This window comes from Schistocerca nitens, chromosome 1, assembly GCF_023898315.1.
Source record: "Schistocerca nitens isolate TAMUIC-IGC-003100 chromosome 1, iqSchNite1.1, whole genome shotgun sequence".
NCBI classification, from domain to species: domain Eukaryota; kingdom Metazoa; phylum Arthropoda; class Insecta; order Orthoptera; family Acrididae; genus Schistocerca; species Schistocerca nitens.
This window is the reverse complement of record NC_064614.1, coordinates 14,066,649-14,086,142: the sequence shown is the minus strand read 5'-3', so window position 1 is coordinate 14,086,142 and position 19,494 is coordinate 14,066,649. Positions and strand designations below refer to the sequence as shown.

The following is a 19,494-nucleotide window of genomic DNA, read 5'->3' as shown; positions in this document are numbered from 1 at the left end:
ATTACAAATCCTAACAAAATCTGAAAACGATTGCTTATAACTCGCAAAATATTGAAAGAAATCCAGTGTGTTATACACCATTAAATAGATCAACTTCTCAGCTTTCCAATGATACATGTCAGGCCATCTATTAACAGAGAAGAAGAAACAGTAAGTCGAAACTGTAGCCGCTCGGTCCGTGTCACAGACAATGCATTAAGTATTTACAGTAAGTATATTATCTGTAGGCAAACTGATGTAATAAGGCAGAAGGAAAATGTAATTTAAGAAGGTTTTGCAGCGGATAAGAACTTTTGGAAGGACTTTGAGGATCTGAAATGCATTGCGCAACATTAAAAATCTTGTAATGGAAAGTGGTGGCATTCAACACCACAGTATCACCGGCTATGTGTTAACCAACAGAAGGGGGGGACCACAATGACGGCCTAAATTCCTCTATGCGCGCCCTAATCTCTCAAATATTATCACGATTCCAAGGCGAAATATTCGACCGAAACTGAATAATCATTGTCGCATACTTTGCCTCGAACACAAATTTTCCCAAGAGGGTACCACAAATGCTACACTGCATTTCTTTCAAAGAATCCCTCAAGGACCCTGATCATACCTGTTTCACCGATCTAATCATTGAATTCGTTCGATTTCTGCTGCTGTATCCTTTTTGACGCCGACTCCAAATGCTGGAGAATTACTCCGTATCATCGCACTATAGTTAACATGTATTTCCTTTAACAGATGCACTCCGGTTTCCTAGCAACTTTCCAAGACCTCTATGTCTCCCTTCGCCTTTCCTAATACTGATTCTGGACGTTGATCGCGTTTCAGATACGTTATTAATAAGCTCCTAAATATTTATAAACGATGTGACGTGCTGAAGGTCACAATCAATCTTTTAGTCTCTTTGTAGTAGATATTATCTTTCTTTATCTACATTTAAAGAGAGCTGTCATACGCTACACCACGTAACAGTTGTTTATGTATATAGAGGGCAATAGAGATTCTACTACGTTTCCTGGAGGCACACTCAATATTACTTTCGTTTTTGTGGCACATTCACCGTCTAGCATAACGTACTGGATTCTGTGTTTTCTGCTGCTAATGATGCGCGAGAGGGCGACAGAGGCGCGGGGGGGGGGGGGGGGGGGGGACCGCCAGCTAAGCCGTCGTCCTCACATGGGACGTGCAAGCGTTCGTGGGCGTATAGTTGGCAGCTCTGTGACGTCACTACATGAGATTTCACGTTTCAGAGCACTCCCAACCGCGAAAAACTGAATCACACACATCATACTTTTGCTTGTAGATTAATGCAAGATCGCTTTCTACATCACAAGCATAAACTGGGAGACGCCAAACTGGATTACGTCGTTTGCGGCTGAAGGCCGTATTTGATGGTTAAGTTACGTGCCATTCATATATGTTGTTTCAGAGCACTGGCCCCTTTATGATGCCTCGAATTTCTTATAATAAAATTACGTAAACTACATATTGATTGTTTTCGTACTGTAACTTGCGTACTATGGAAGTACGCCATTTCTAGACAACGGTGCAGTGAAGATCATTAAGAATGTGTCGCTTTCGGTACTATTTGTTATAATAAACTGTCACTTTATGACACATCGGCGACTAAAGCCTTCAAGACATCGGAAGATCGACGACATAGCTTCATTTAGTACATGACAACGGTAGTGCAGTGGATTACGGCGAGAACTTAGTGAACTGAAAGGTTGTCGATTCACATCCTGCTATCTGCAAATACCTTTTTATTCACCTTCACGTCTCCTAAAATAAATGGGATGTTCTTATTACTTTGATAGAAGCGTGTTCTGCAGCATGTGACGATGTGTGTGGAAAATTTGCGCTCTCTGTTACAAGTGAGTTTGTTCGATTTTGTGAATATGGAACAATGAATTGCGATAATGTTGTCTACGTCACTAGCTAATTCCTCGCTAGTAAATGTAGTGTATACTATAGACAGAACAACATGGCTGGCATGTGTACGACGGAACAAATTTGCGTATTTTTCGTAATCAAAATGTGCGCTTTGTGCGCCGAATGTAGCGGACACTACCGCTGCAGAGCAGGGCGGCCGCAAATAACGTAGGTGAGCACGTTCTGTGTGACGTACCAGCTCGTTTATGAGCGTGCGCTAACCATGACGGAAACAACGTTTGAAGTGTTTCACGTTCCGTGTGAGGTCGGCTTACGGCGGAGGGAGGCTTCGGCAGTGGTGACACACAACAGGCATAGCGCGGGCCTTCTCCCTCTCCAGTCGCACCTGCGGCCACAATTATACTCGCGTCATATTTTAAGAGGCGCTATTTGCGCGCCGACAGGGGAACCAGAGCCGAGAGCCGGTCCACCGCGGGCCACGAAAGTGGCCAGCAAATTGGCCACACACACACACACACACACACACACACACACACACACACACACTCGCGGCCCATCGCCAGGTCCCGTATCAACAACACCGTGCCAGATGCACTAGACTTCGGTTGCGTTTGCACCGAACCAACATGGTTAGGCCGGAAATGGCTCTGCGTGCTTGTCAACCGGTATCTGAAGTGAACATGGAACGGCCCTTTACTCTGATGCGGCGTGCTCGCTGTCATGTTCACTCGCAGACTGTCTCCACATCCCAGAGCTCTCCCTTCATCTACACATCTCTATTCTAGGGAACAGTGTGAAGTGCTTGGCACATGTTACTGTTCATTAAACCATATATTAAGCTTTCTTGTCGTTTCCTTCGCAGATGGAGCGTGTGAACAATGACTGCTTTCAAGCCTCTGGGGGATGTTTCCAGAATGAATGTCCGGCACACAGTTTTAATTTGACAAGACGTTTCATATCAGCGCACACTCCGCTGTAGAGTGAAAATCTCATTCTGTAAACATCCCCCAGGCTGTGGCTAAGCCATGTCTCCGCAATATCCTTTCTTTCAGGAGTGCTAGTTCTGCAAGGTTCGAAGGAGAGCTTCTGTAAAGTTTGGGAGGTAGGAGACGAGGTACTGGCAGAAGTAAAGCTGTGAGGAGGGGCGTGAGTCGTGCTTGGGTAGCTCAGTTGGTAGAGCACTTGCCCGCGAAAGGCAAAGGTCCCGAGTTCGAGTCTCGGCCCGGCACACAGCTTTAATTTGCCAGGAAGTTTCAGGACACTACTAATTCTGTTTCCAAATATTACGGATTTGTTTTTCCTACACATCCGCTTAATTTACATTTTTGTATATTTGGAGTTAGCTGCCATTCATCACACCTACCAGAAATGTTGTCCAAGTCATTTTGTATCCCCCTACAGTCAACTCAACTTCGCTCCCTTACCGTGCACCACAGCATAATCAAGAAACAACCGCAGATTAGCTGTCCGCCTTGTCCCACAGGTCATTTATGAATATAGCAGATATACCTGTGCTGGCGACTCATTTTCATTTGCCACCGACGTAAGGAGGAAAATAAAGATTAATTAATAGTCGTCTCTTCTGGTAGCAATCGTAGGGAAAGAACGCAAGGAAAAAGCGCCCTCGCATTTTGTACAAGATTTTGTTCAATATGGTGGAGCTATAGTGAAAGCCTACATTGTATTAATATAGAGGAGAGTTGACAAAAAACGCATTATTGCTTATTTCATTTCAAGTACAACCCTTTTAATGATATGCCTTTTCAAGTTTCTAGAAAAAGCAGAAACGAAGTGTGAAGATGCAGATTTGGAAACTGAAGCTCTGAGATTTTGAGTGAAGAAGGTAAGATTTAAAAAAAAAAAAAGTACCCTTACAATTTTTACGTCCCATGAACTTCAGCACTATTCTAGTGTAGACAAAGTAGTGGTTTTCAGTATCCCACCAATGAACCTTAGCCTGTGATCTGCTTTAGTTACGACTTAGGCTGTGCGTTCGGCCACTTCATATCTCTTCCTGTTATTACTGTAAATATTTGTGCCATGTTACTGACTAGCTATGTGTCATTTATCCTATGGTCAAAGGCTCCTGCACTCCTATGTTCCTCGAGAACCATCCATTCTTTGAATTTATCCTCATTAAAAGTTAGTTATCAGTCTTTGACAAAAGTAATACATACTCGATATCTAAGTGTATGTTGGTGAGGCTGTTAGCCCACTGAAATTCCCCGTAGACGACTCTTTCATCTGCGATTGTAACTGGTGGTATTCGTCAAGTCAATGTATAACATGGACAGCAGCAGTCCCTGGCCTACAACGGATATTACTTCAGTAACTCTAGATATCACTTTATACTAATTAATGTGCTGTCGCAAAGCGGTTAGACATCCCACAGAAATACTTTCTTTAGTTGTCGGTGCGACACAGAATCAAAAGCCAGTTGCCTGTATTCCTGTCAATGTATTACGCCTACATATACATCTATGCTCAGCAAGCACCTTACGGTGTGTGGCAGTGGGTACTTTATATACTACTGTCACTGCCCCTCCCTTTCCCGTAGCAGTCGCCAACAGTGCGCGGAAGGGACGATTGTACAAGACTCCGTCTGCGCTTGAAGCTCTCAAATCTTGCTGGCATGGCCTTTTCGCGAAACAGGTTTTGCAAGTTGGTATTTTTGAAAACTACTTCGACTTCCATTGTGAAGTTTATTTTGTCCGATGTAGGTAATTACAAAACAGGTTATCTTGTGGTGTTCTGCTACGAACAGACGTGAGTGACATGGAACTACTTTTGTGGATCAACTCTACTTCCTTTTTCTTAAAAAAAAAAATAAATAAATAAATTCGTTCAAATGGCTCTGAGCACTATGGGACTTAACTTCTGAGGTCATCAGTCCCCTAGAACTTACAACTACTTAAACCTAACTAACCTAAGGACATCACACACATGCATGCCCTAGGCAGGATTCGAACCTGCGACCGTAGCGGTCGCGGGGTTCCCGACTGTAGCGCCTAGAACCGCCCGGCCTTTTTCTACGCCGGCCGCTGTGGACGAGCGGTTCTAGGCGCTTCAGTCCGGAACCTCGATGCTGCTACGGTCGCAGGTGCGAATCCTGCCTCGGGCATGGATGTGTGTGATGTCCTTAGGTTAGTTAGGTTTAAGTAGTTCTAAGTCTAGGGGACTGATGACCTCAGATGTTAAGACCCATAGTGCTTAGAGCCTTTTTCATCGTTGGATGAGTGTGACCTGTGCTCTTTACCGACATATTTTTAAAAAAAGTGGACTTACATTTACATAAGATCATAGTATATACTTGTATTAAACTAGTAATAAAGTACGAGAACCTAATAAAAACGTGAATGTTAGGTAGAAAAATTCGGAAGTGTCAAGACGGGAACCACTGCCCCAACTAACAACTCTATTGAGGTCAGTGATGCTACTCATTACGCTAAACCAACACCTCAGTCTGTGAATCTAATCATACTATTTTACGGCTTGCTGGAAACCTTAATTGTAGATATGTTACTAACTGAAATTTAATTATAACAAATTATACCAAGAACAATGCGGTTTGGGTGGAACTCTGTACTGAAGGGAGACGGCGTGCATGTGACGTACGTGGCGTTGTGCCATCTCATTGGTCATCGCTCAGACGCACGCTCAAAGTATCTGACATGCCAGTTATTGCTCTCTGCACGTTCAGAAAGACTCCCGAACGTGCTATTCCACGCTATGACGCCAGAAACTCGGCACGCTCAACGTTCGGATGCACGGTCCGTGCGGCTTTAGGAGGAAGGCAGACCGTGGTCGAAGAGATCGCCCAGTACGTAAACTTACGCGCCCTCGGCACAAGCGGGAAACAGGCGCGCAGCAAAGGTGCGCGCGGTTCACGCTGGGAACAAGGAACAGTTTGACTACATTAATCTACATCCATACTCCGCAAGCGACCTGACGGTGTGTGGCGGAGGGTACTTTGAGTACCTCTATCGGTTCTCCCTTCCATTCCAGTCTCGTACTGTTCGCGGAAAGAAGGATTGTCGGTATGCCTCTGTGCGGGCTCTAATCTCTCTGATTTTATCCTCATGGTCTCTTCGCGAGGTATACGTAGGAGGGAGCAATATACTGCTTGACTCTTCGGAGAAGGTACGTTCTCGAAACTTCAACAAAAGCCCGTAGCGAGCTACTGAGCGTCTCTCCTGCAGAGCCTTCCACTGGAGTTTATCTATTATCTCCGTAACGCTTTCGCTATTACTAAATGATCCTGTAACGAAGCGCGCTGCTCTCCGTTGGATCTTCTCTATCTCTTCTATCAACCCTATCTGCTACGGATTCCACACTGCTGAGCAGTATTCAAGCAGTGGGCGAACAAGCGTAATCCTCGGTCGCGCCACATACACAGTTTCCAAATGCTCCTCACGCGTGTCAAGTCAAAACTGTTTGTAAAAAGCGACAGAAGCACATTTTGTTCCCACGCTTCGTCAGCGAACGTAACAGGAGGAAAGCTCGATACACGGTACCACAAGTAATACCCAGTATGACACTCTTCACAGTGATCCACAAAGTGCAGTTATACGCAGCGGTTGGGCCCCGACAGCGCCCTGCTTCAGGTACCAGGAGGTTTATAAACAAGGCGCCTTCCACGTCAGTCCCGCCGCCTGTACACGCCGGCAGGTTGTCCGGTAAGCGCGCCACAAAAAGGGCTATTAGTATTAGCAGCAGCCGGATGTGGTCAGGGCAGGGCAGAGCGGCTCTGCGCAGCCACCTGTGCCGCCGCCAGACCCAAACTGGATTTACAGCGTCGGAGCGCCCGAGGACCCGCCAACGCGCTGCTTCCTTTTTCAATCCACGCACTACGTATTCTGCAAGCGTGAGACATTTTGCGGTACAGCAACACGTGACACTGCCACAAATCTGTAGCGTTCGCGATAGCGCTGTTTCCCGACTTTCTCGCAGTCCAACATGTATGTGGTGTTCCGTTGGCGTCGTAACGACAGTGAAGTGCAGAGAGACTGTCACTGCAGTACTGAGAATATGCCAGCGCTCTGAAGCTCAAGCAGTGCTAGGAGTATGGCTTCATTTCGCTCTCAAAGTTCTCCGTACTTTCACGAGGAGAACACGGCAAGCGCCACAACCTGATATCCCGGAAACTTCGCTCTGTGGAGGAGGAGCCAAAATAATCGAACACATGTCTCCGCTTATCCTTAAATACACGGCCGTTTCCGAGAAAATGACTGTCAAAATTTTCGTCGTAATTTATATCCATTTTACGGCCCACAAGCTCAGCCTAACTGAAGACGTAGTGGCTAGCATCGCGGCCTCTCGGTTACCACAGGAATGTTTATTGTCAAGGTAGGGGATACATGGACGTTACATTAATTGTAAACTTACATCTGGATTTCACAAAAAGTATCATACATTTATTAATTGAATGTATGACATTTTCAGTGGTCACACTCTCTTTAGGGCAACGGCCTTGCCGCAGTGGATACACCGGTTCCCGTGAGATCACCGAAGTTAAGCCTTGTCGGGCGTGGTCGGCACTTGGATGGGTGACCATTCAGGCCGCCATGGGCTGTTGCCATTTTTCGGGGTGCACTCACCCTCGTGATGCCAATTGAGGAGCTAATCGACGGAATAGTAGCGGCTTAGGTCAAAAAACACATGTCATAAAGAAAGCGTGTAAGCCGTCTGAGGATGAATCACAACGATTCGAAACCGGTAACGGTATCCTTTGAATAAAGGAACTGAAAGTAAATTTGTGGCCGGTCGCTGTCCTAACACGATCAACATTTGTCTTCAAACAACAGCCACGGTCTCCATCATGTCATCATATGACAAAATTGCAGCAAGAGTACCATCTAACGACCGGGAGAGCGGTGTGCTGACGCCACGCCCCTCCTATCCGCATCCTCCACCGAGGATGACACGGCGGTCGGATGGTCCCGGTAGGCCACTCGTGGCCTGAAGACGGAGTGCACACACTCTTTAAATTCTCATATTCTTACACTTCAGTATCATAAAATTCTTGTATTTTGTTCTTACGTTTATTCCTCAGGAAGGTTTGGTGTACTCCCTTCGATATTACCGATTCTAGAAATATAAAAATTTCCGAACACCACGAGAATCGCGCAAAGCCAGGTTTGCCACAGCGACATTTGTCCGTATCAATCTCACTCGGGAAAGAAACGTCGTTGACACTGCTGAAGATTGCACGCGGTGGCAATAATTTCGCGGCAAACCACGCATAACGGATCACTTTTCCACAAACTGGCGCTTGCAGGCTGATTATGAATCAAGATACACTACAGGAGTTTCACTGGAAACAATATCAGTTTTTTTTGTCTCATTCACGAGGTACACAATTAGCAGACGAATGACAATGCTATTTCAATATACATTGGAAAACATTCGTGCAGTAATTTTCTACTAACATGGGTAGATCTACGAAAAACAAAAATAATAATACGGTTTCGAACACGAGGCGCAGAAGCGTTAGGCCGCAACGCTAGCCACTGTGCCACCGCCTCGGTCAACCTATTTTGTTGCTAAAAGGCACATACAATACCTCGAAAAGTTTCACCGCCGTCTTCTCAGAAACGGTCGATTATCTACGGATACGCCAGGACACTTTTTCGCCTACTTTGACCCCTCTTCCACTGAGCGAAGTTTCCGGGTAACCAGTTTCTGGCACTTGCCGTTTTCTCCTCGTAAGCACAACTCAATCGGTGGGAGTCAAATTTTTGGCATGTCAAATTCATATTTTACGGTGACGACAATAAATTTTTGGGAAACATTCCGATACAGATAATTACAAGGAAAAAGTCCGTTGCAACGATAACCTTGGAAACATTACCCGTTGCACACTAATTTTAAGAAATGCAGAAAGTAAATGTAATAAAGCATTAAACACAGGGTGCGAATTAGAGTTTATGCGGTTCTTAGCATAAGCGCATTGAGCCGTTACTCGTCGTACTGTGTCGCTTACTGCGTGGCATAATGCAAATATGCAAGTAAGATATTGGCAAACAACTGTTACTTTTTTAAAGTTTCCCTCAAAGTCGCTGGAACATATGATCCAGAGCTGCTTAATCATGTAGTGAGTCAGAAACTGTAGTTCACGTAATCTATATATTCCCGACATGGTATCATGATTGTGTAGTTGTCTGCAATAGTTTGGACCCTAAATAAACTTTTAAACGCCAAGATCATTGTAAAGTGTTTACTAGATTTAGTCAACCGATTTCGTCAAGACTATAGTGCCATCTTCGGATCTTATGCTTTATAACATTGCATTATCTTTTTCCTCAGAATGAGAAATCTGAAGGTGACAATATAGTCTGGATGTAATAAATGCTTTACTAGCGACTTTTTCATTTGAAGTTTCTTCAGAGGTCACGTAATGGTCAGCTCTACCAGGCGAGTTTGGGGCTTAGAACTTGAAAACATTCGGCTGGAACGATATTATTTACACCGTCCGGAAACAACCGCGAGCCCACGGCACCGTCAACCACATCCAGCCCCTTATGCAGAAATGGAATTACCGACGATGAATGCTGTTGGGCGAAACGTACTTCCTGGACAATTCCTAGCTTCACAGTCAAAATGCTTCAAAATGGCTCTAAGCACTATGGCACTTAACATCTGAGGTCATCAGTCCCCTAGACTTAGAACTACTTAAAACTAACCTAAGGACAGCACATACATCTATGCCCGAGGCAGGATTCGAACCTGCGACAGTAGCGGTCGCGCGGCTCCAGACTGTAGCGCCTAGAACCGCACGGCCACATCAGCTGGCCAGATAGAAAGTGCAACTGCCACAATAGTTGTTTTTGTACGATTGTGGTAATAGTTCCCGAAACCAATTGTGAGCACCGGAAATAGTCTCAGATGTAATGAATAACTTCAAAACGGAGGGCTGAAGTTGTGAAACGCAGCGGTCTGTTAACACAGGCTGTACAGCCCAGCAACGGATAAATTTATTGTCTGGCGTCGATCCCGTTTTCCGAGTCCACGCATTAAGGGCTGTGGCCCGTCCTAGATTAGCAATGAATTAATTTGTGTTGCCATTTCAGCCGCCACATGTCACTACACCTTCAAAAGGCAGGACAGACTCGTGAATACCACGAGCCTGCAATTGATGTAACCTTCAGTGTGTTCTTTTCTGTACTTTAAGAGTTTGCGTGATGTGTATCTTGCAGAATCTGTCCAGAATTTGGAAAGCGTGTGTGTTCGAAGCCCCATAAAGTCTAAATCCCAGCTGATGCGTTTGCCAGGAGCAGCGACGACCATCAGGACTGTGCACCGTTTCCAACAGGGTCTGGGTCTGGGGTTACCAGACGTCAGCGTTTACGCGGACATGTCCTCATTTTCGACGTGAAACGTAGCGTCCGCATACATTTTTGCGATTTCTGTTTACGTCCGCATTTTTTGGTTTTGGGAATGAAGATATTTTGATTTTTGTTTTCATGTCGTATCGTCAACAATTTATGTACTTTTTACTACTTTCATTGAATTGCATCATTTGTTATTAGCTTAAATTCGATCTGTTACACTCACAAAATCGAAAATATCGATTTGTAGTGCATACAAATTATGTATCTTTTACCTTCGAGATAGCTGCTTCGACCATAGGTAGTATCTATGGTCAAAGCATAGCTGTGATTGTCTACGTGATGTTTGTTTTTGTGAGAGAGACGTGTTTTTAGCGAACTTGTTGATCATCCAGCTGCATCTTTACTTTCCGTATTCATCTTATTGGGTAAGTTTCGTGAATTTCAAAATATAGCTTATGGCACAGAATTATAGTTAACTTTTGTAAGTGAAGACTTTTTCATAGATTAGCTGAACAATGCGTTTTGATAATTCTTTGTTTAACTTTTGTTTAAGATTATTTCTCATCATGCCAAAGAGGAAGTGTGCATTTACGGATAAACTCCGAGAAAAATACCCGAGCTTTCGTCCTGGAAGAGTTCAATGGGAAGCAGAATGTATGGTTTGTTGCCCAGGGAGCTATGTATCTATAGCAAATCACGGCACCAGCGATCTGGAAGTGCACATGAAAACAGAAAGAACATATGAGGTGCAAGTTCGTCAGGTGAAGTGAGTAATTTTTTTACAAAACCCTGTGCTGAACTGGGCACCAAAGTAAGTGCTACTGAAGAAACTCTTGCTTACCATACTGTGGTTTCACCACACCAGTTACAAATCTATGGACTGCACCAGCGGACTGTTGAGAGAAATTTTTCATGACACGTCCATGTCATCAAAAATCTCGTGTGGACGCACCAAAACTGAAGCAATAGTGAATTCGGTTCAAGCACCTCATTCACTACAGTGCATCATGAAAGATCTGGAGTGCATTCCTTTTGTTCGTGTCTCGACAGATGCTAGCAACCATGGGAATATTAAAATGATCATTATTATAGTTCATTACTTTGATCAAAGGAATGGAGGACTGCAAATTAAACTTCCAAATATAGAAAGTAGACAAAATGAAACTGCAGAAACTATTTCAACATATATCACTGATAGGCTTAACAAGTTTAAAATTAAGGACAAATGTGTGGCGTTTGGTGCTGATAATTGAAACACAATGTTTGGTGGCATTAAAAGAGGCGATGGAAATAACGTATTTGCTAATCTAAATAGGGTACTTAACAAGGTATTGGTTGGAGTGGGATGTCCTGCTCACGTTCTCAATAACTGCATTCAGCACGGAACTGACCTCCTTGAAATTGACTTACAGGGATTAATAATGAAAATATATAATCATTTTTCGATATGCACTGTCCGTGTACAGTCACTAAAGAAATTTTATGATTTTGTCGAAATAGAGTACCAACAACTTCTCAGCCATAGCAAGACTCAATGGGTGTCACTATTTCCAGCCATTCAGAAACTTACAGAGATGTTTCCCGCTCTGAAATCCTTCGTTCTGTCACAAAACAAACCTCCAACAGTCCTAAAGAATTTTTTATGGACCCTATCAATGAGTTATATCTATGGCATATTCAATCTTTCGTTGGCATTTTTCATAATTATATTAGTATCTTAGAAAAGGAAGAAAACTCTCTTATGGATGTCATGAATGTACTGTATTCCCTTAGTGGTGTTCTTCAGCACAGAAAAGATGAAAATTTTGTATCTTTGAGTGTGAAAGTAAGATTGTTTCAAATGGAAAATGATGGTTATGCTTTGAAGGTGTAGGATTTTAAGTGCCATGTTGGTACCCTCTATGAAGGATGTTTGGAGTACCTGAATATGTGGATGGAACCATTTTGTGAATTTTCTTGTTTTAATTGGCTCAGTTTTTCAGATATATCGTGGTCTTACGTGCAAGAATCAATCAAATTTTTGTTGAATAAATATATTAAAACTGACGATGAAAAGTGCTTTGATCAGTTTTCCAGTTTAAAAAAATTCATAGCCACAAATGGGCCGCTTCTGATTTTCTATCATAAGAAGTGGTGCAAGTATGTTGAGTCGTGTAGCAGTGAGTGACAGTTTAGCGAGTTAATTAAAATTGCACAATTCTTCTTCGCGTTGCCAGCCCATAATGATTGTGTGGATAGGTTGTTCTCCTTAAAAGAGGCACAGTGGACAAAGGAGAGAAATAGACTCACTATTGACACGGTAAAGGGGATTGCAATGGTGAAATTTAATTTTAGAAATTTGAATTGCAAGAACTTTTTTAAATATTTGTGTCAAGAAAAGCAACTTTTAAAAAAGATGCAGTCAGAAGAAAAAAATACATAGGTGTGTGAGATGTGTGTAATGTTTTTATTATTTTTTTCTTATGTTATAAATTTAAGACACAGAAAGTGTCCTCTTTTTTCATCCTAAAATATGGAGAAAATGTCCTCTTTTTGGTATTCCGAAATCTGGTAACCCCATCTAGGTCGGCACTCTTGCCGTCGCGCGTCGCACAGTATACTAACCTGCACGCTCTCTTCGCCAAAAGAAAAAAATTAAAAGAAATTGGGACTCCGTACAGTACCCACCGCCGCGTGCTGTACTAGATGACGGTGCAGCCTCGCTCTAGATACCAGCTGCAACAGAACCCAACCAGCGCGCACACGCCAGACAACAGCGCGTGTAGCGGCGCAGTAGCGTGACGTTTTAATGACGGCGCGGACGACAAACGAGCGCGCTTGTCTTCTCCTTCCGGCGAGTAATTATAAAAGGCTCACTTTTTACCAGACTCCGCTATGAGCGAGTAGTCACATGTCGCGTAGAGATCCTCACGCAGTCACTTCGCGGCAGTAACAACAGTCATCTTGCCGCAGCATAACATCAAATGGACGACAACGTCATACAGCAGCAATGACTGAGTTGGGATTACATCCACGTCGAAACTGTAAATGCTGAAACGGTTACACTAGATGTTTGTAGAGTTCTCCAAACGTAGTCATCAACCTTGAAAGGAAGGGAGAGTAAGATCTAACGTCCGTAGACGAAGGAACAGAAATTCGCAGTTTCCTTTTCAAAGGAGACATACGCCCATTAGCGATAAGTAGTTTAGGGAAACCACAGAAAAATCTGAATCAGAAAGGCTAGACGGGCTCTACATCGCCGTCGTCCAGAATGTCTAAGTATCAAGCTTCAAGAACTGGAAAGATGTTACTACACTTGCGAAACCAATCAATGCCTTACGAGAAACGGCCACACAATGGAAACCACCGATGACGACGGTCTTCTGCATACTGGATGGTAGACACTCGACAGTGGATCACCAGGCTTCCGTCTACGGAAAAATCGAGCTCAACGGTCGTGAATGATCAGCAGCACTCGAAAATAACTTCATTTGTGTACATAAGCCCCGCAACTTAATAGAAGGGCCGATTAAAAAGTTTCCGTATGAAGGCCGTGGTAACCAGAGTTGGTATGCTAATCATGCCAAATCGCAGTCAGCATTGAGGCAATCAGCACACCGGCACAATAGGTTGAAGATACCCATTTGGTCTAATACCATGTCTGTTCCGTGAAGTCCGTAACCGTCAGCTGAACATCCTCATCCGCAAGGATTCGTCGACCCTTCACGGACATTTTTCAAGGGGCTGATGGGGAGAGATCATGGCTATAAGGCGGATGCTCGAAGGGCCTCCCATTTGGGTTGGCGTAACTTCTGCGTTGCGAAATAGGGACGTGCGTTATCATGAAGCAGCGGTACCCTTTGGCGCACCATTCCACAAGGGTGATTTTCGACAGACATGCTGAGGCCATACACATTCTTCATTCTCCGATGGATGTCTGCAGGTGTTTGTCCTTCGGCAACCAAGAAAAGAATGACAGAGCGCTGGTCCTACAGGGTGGCGCACGAAATGTGTTACCAATTGTTTCTTTCACACTTTACGACGCACGTTAGATATCCCGCTGGGATCTCTACAGCAGTACCAGCAGAGCTTGGAAAAACAAATGAGTTACGAAATGAATGTAATTCACGATACAACCGCTAGGAGACTAGTAAGCAGCAATGGCTGACAATGGAAGACTGACGACACAGCAACGATCGGCAATTGTGTTACTTTTTCATGAAACGAAAAGCCTTGTTGTGACTCAGAGGCATTTTCGACAACAGTTTAAAACACGATGGGTCCCTTGCTAGAAGACCATCCACAGGCTGTACGATAAATTTGTACAGGAAGGAACAGTATTGGAAACGAAGCGACCTCGGCCTAGGCCTGTTTGTTCGCCGGAGAATATTGAAGCGGTACGAGTTGCTGTACAGAGAAGTCCCGGGAAATCGTGTAGAAAGGCAGCAGTGCAACTGGGAATATCCAGACGCTCCGTTCAACACATTCTTAAAAGTGACCTTCATATGAACCCATACAAGATGACCTGTGCACAGAAGCTCACTGAAGAACACAAGCAGAAGAGATTACTGTTTGCTCAGTGGGCGGAGGATAGGGAAGAAACTCTCAACAACGTTTGGTTTTCAGACGAGGCGCATTTTCATTTAGACGGTGTGGTTAACAAACAAAATGTACCCTTTTGGGACACTGAAAACCCCCATGTGTTTCATGAACGACAACATTATGCTCCAAGGATTACAGCGTGGGCAGCAATTTCCAGTCACGGACTTGTTGGACCCTTTTTCTTTGAAGAAACTGAACAGCGAGCTTTATTTGAGCATGCTTCGCAATAGCTTCTTGCTACTACCTTGCCCTTCAACAAGCAGTAGTTCGTGGTAGATGGAGCAAGGCCACATACTGCAAACACTGTGTTGGAGTTTTTACACGAGCATTTCGACATGCGGATCATTTCATTCAGGTTTACAGGTCGCTTCAATGACGGACACAATTAGCCCCCCAATAGTCCAGACCTCAATCCTTGTGACTTTTTTCTTTGGGGATAGCTAAAGGAAAAAAATTTTCCCGAAACATCCACATGATTTAATGGAGATCAGAAGACTTATTCTTCAAGCTTGCAGTGAAATTACGGAAGACATGTTCCATAGGGTAATCACCAACTTCATTGTTCGTTTGAAGGAAGTTAGGAAACGAAATGGTAGATATATTGAGCATGTGCTGAGTTAGAACAAATCTCCATGGACGGCTCTTCATTGTAGTGTGTGTTCCTTTCAGATTGTATTTAAAGTTTATATTCAAAAACAAAATGGTAACATTTCGTGCGCCACCTTGTATTTGGACGCATTTGGTAATAACGCCGACATAGTTCACATTTCCGCATTTACCGAATGCACGTCGGAAAGAGACAAATGTCACACTAATCCCTTGCCTACAAGTCGGTGTTATATACGCGCATCGGAGTCGCACTACGTTGCATACAGCTGCAGCAACACCCTCAAGCAGAAACGTTTTCATCGCCCGTTATATTTTCCGACATATCGCAGAATATTTTATTACGATCCGTTGTAGGCGTCTAAAGAGGGAAGCCATTGCTACCAGGCGCAGTGGCCAAGTGGTCTGCCTGAGGCCTTCGTTCAGATCACAGTCACCTCTGTGAGCGCGACCGTTCGAACCACACTTTCTGCAAACTTTTTACTGTACAACAAGAGAGTAGAAGCTGTCGTGAAATTTTTATATTATCATTTCAAATAAAATAAGTTTTATTATGAGGAAGGAAAAAATTAACAGCGTATGTGTCCACGTACTTTGATCCCACGTGCTTGATCATCTGCAGGTAAGCCCCTACAATGCGTCGAACTGTATTCATCACAGAAACAGGGTAATAGAGAAACCATCTTATCTTCTGCACAAGGCACACTAAGCGTGAGCCACTGTCTTGTATGCATTTATTTCCTGCCCATTGTGTGATGGCAAGGAAACTTAGTTTACGTGTCTGAAATACTTGGCTTCGCGACTTACCTCGACTTACGTGTACGGTAACAAAGTCAAAGTAACAAGAACAATTTTGAATTCCGAAAATGAAGTGGTAGAGGGACCTCCAGACCAGATGAGAGGAAACGCAGACGCCAACAGACTGTAAGTAATTACTTATTCACATAAAAAAGGTCGACTTGAACTATCTGATAATCTAAAAATAACAAAACTGTATCCTTCTGGATCTCACTGAAAACGCCAAAGAGTAAAAAACAGGCGAAACGCGTCTGGGAAAATAAATTACAGTTCCAGTACGAAAACGCCGTGTTATTTGCAAAACAAATCCTGCTTCCCCGTTCTATGCAAGGTCCTTATACCGTGTATGTGCTTTGCTGTTGTCTTCCTGCGACTTGCGTTGAAATCTGCGTATCTGTAGATGAGTGTGATGACAGCGTGAAGAGCTTAGCGTTTAGTTTGTGTTGTTATGGGGCAAGGGAGGTTAAGCCCGATGCCGGTATAAACCGGACTCCTCCCCAATAGCATCAGGAGAGCCGGATGGCTGAATGTCCCCATCCGACGCATGAATGGCCATCGTCACAGGCTCTCACTTCATGAGACACTCTGAAGTGTTTTGGCATTTAATCCGAGACACTGGCACAAAGGCTGTATTCAGAAACTTTACGCCACCACTTCTCCTCCCTTCCTGTCTAAATACAGGTAGTGAAAATCTTCTACCACCAGAATTCGAACCCGCTTATTTCCGCGTCGAACGCCGTCGCACGTGTGTTCGTCAGCAATGCCCGCTATGGAGGCTGGTAGGGTCGTAGTATTTATTCTGAAACAGTTGATAATGAACAAGATTACAATGGGGGAAAGGAGGAAGGGTTTAGAAGAAAATACACGAAAAGAGCGGAAAATGAAAGGGGGAGACAATGGGTCGGGAGAAAAGGTGTAAAAGGAAATATGGGAAACTGCCGGCGCAACGATGATCACTCGTCTTCTGAGGCTAGCGAACAATGCAAATTCTACAGATTTGTGCTGCCCGTGTTGTTGCTAACGTCACTACGAATTTTTTTCAGGAATTCTATAAATGAAGTTCTCTTTCCTTGAAATTACAGTCTGACAGGCGCCAACAACTGTTACCACAAGCACCATTGCCCCGTATGTCCGCACAGGAGATTCATTTATAGACTTGCAACAGAGGAAGTAGTGTTCTCAGTATGACTACCAGAATTTCCTCTAATGCGTGTGCGAATACAACACATCCGACGCAACATCGAAGGGAAAGAAATGCTAATTTCTGGAGAATGAGGAAACAATTTATAACTATGATAACCCACAAGGATGGCAGAAATATATAATTTCAATAAATTAACGGAAATATTAATTTGGAACGGGATTGTTGCTCTCTGACGAAGTTCATTGTAGCCCATTCGACTGTAAAAAAATTTGACGAAGGAACCGGTCGCAGTTTAACTCAAGAAAGCAGTCTCGCATTCACCGGAAATGATTAGCCGAAAAACGAAAAAAGGCTCAATCGCGAGATGCGCTCTGCTTCGTTAGGTTCTCAATATTTCATACCTTTTCAAAACGTAAAAACCAGATACACAACATTAGCTCATGGCAGTTAGTTACGGTAGAAGATATAAACATTTATCTCACCCACGAAAAAAATTAAAACTTATCGTTCTGTCGATGTTTATGTAATTGGCACCGGAGAACTAGTTGAGAGGATGGTACGGAAGACCGTGTCGAAGGAATCGTACAGGCGTTTGCCGAAAGCTTTGGGTGACCGTGGACAACGCGTATAAGAAAGACCACGCGGTCGGAGCCCCGGTCCTCTGGAACAAACAATCCCGTTCCTTCATGGGTGCGCCACAACGCTCGGTTTACTCCAAGTGATGTTGGCGTTTCCGACGGACATTCGCCACTTCTGAGCAGTCATTTCATCTGTTAGCGCCACTACGTCATCAGGCTCTACAATGGCTGCGAACAACGTACATGCGAAGAAAGAACTTATGCTCTGCCTATAATCTTAATGGAATATGCACCCCCCCCTCTCTCTCTCTCTCTCTCTCTCTCTCTCTCTCTCTCTCTCTCTCTCTCTCTCTCTCTCCCCGTCCGAACAGGCCTTGGAAGGACCAACGGTACCGACCGGCCGCCGTGTCATCCTCAGTCCACAGACGTCTCTGGATGCGGATATGGAGGGGCATGTGGTCAGCACACCGCTCTCCCGGCCGTATGTCAGCTTACGAGATCGCAGCCGCTACTTCTCAATCAAGTAGCTCCTCAGTAGTTTGCCTCACAAGGGCAGAAGGCAGCCCGCTTAACTTCGGTGATCTGACGAGAACCGGTGTTAGCACTGCGGCAAGGCCGGGCGCGGGTGTGAACCGTCGTCCTCCCGATCGCGAGTCCAGTGTGCTAACCACTGCGCCACCTCGCTTGGAACGATTCACCTACAGAATATAAAATCGAAACAAGTGACCAATTGGAATTTCATTTATTAAATTTACACGACTGGTTCTCCATCTTCAAGCACCATGTCCGGTTTGGCCTGCAACTGGCCGCCGCTGTTACCATGTTTATGTAGTTCTCACTAAAATAGAAAACAAAGTTAATGCTTCGTACGTTTCACTATGTACATCAAAATAGCAAGTCAGTAGCGACCCCAAGGACTCTAAACTAGATGTTGTAGACAATATGTACCTAAGGAATGTGTAAGATTAAGAGTGATTTGCGGAGTATCCGTGTAAATGTAGATCGAAACTTGTGCAATATTAAGAAAGCAAGATGTGGATCGCTATGGCGCTCACATTATCAGGAAACATGGGAAACCATGAGGGAAGAATAAGAATTGAAGGTAAAGAGAGAAGTGCTATGATTAAAACGGCGTAGGGCAGGGTTGCGGCGTTTCTTATCTACTACACAGACTCCGTAACAAACAAACAACGCAGAAAATAAAAGGAATGTCAGGAGTGAGATAAAATTTTAGAATGTCTTCAGTGAAAGTGAGGAAGAATTCAGGAGCTGGTGAATCAAATTAACAGTCAACTCACCGCAAAATATGGACTGACAGTAAATCAAAGGTAGATGAAAGTATTGACGACTAGCAGAACTAAGATTAACGATCAACTTATCAAAATTGCGGACCACACAGTAGACGACATTGAAGGAATTTTGCTACCTTTAAAACACCTGAGAAAGTATGGAAGACAAAGTAACGACCAATGCGTAAGAGGGCATTCCTCGCTAACTGATGTCTACTGGTATCAAATATATATGTGCCAATCTGAGGAAGAAATTTCTGAGACTGTATGTCGGGAGC

The 19,494-nt window shown here is 44.1% G+C and overlaps 1 protein-coding gene, 1 non-coding gene and 1 pseudogene across 4 annotated transcripts in view; 2 read left to right on the top strand and 1 right to left on the bottom strand.

The window, feature by feature from the left end:
* Positions 1 to 19,494, bottom strand: part of LOC126234437 (maternal embryonic leucine zipper kinase-like) — a 444,148-nt gene that overhangs the window by 20,656 nt on the left and 403,998 nt on the right. The window lies entirely within an intron of this gene.
* Trnas-cga (transfer RNA serine (anticodon CGA)) lies at positions 3,045 to 3,119 on the top strand. The gene has a single exon. It is a non-coding gene; the product is annotated as a tRNA-Ser (tRNA).
* On the top strand, positions 7,351 to 7,468 carry LOC126206540 (5S ribosomal RNA; annotated as a pseudogene).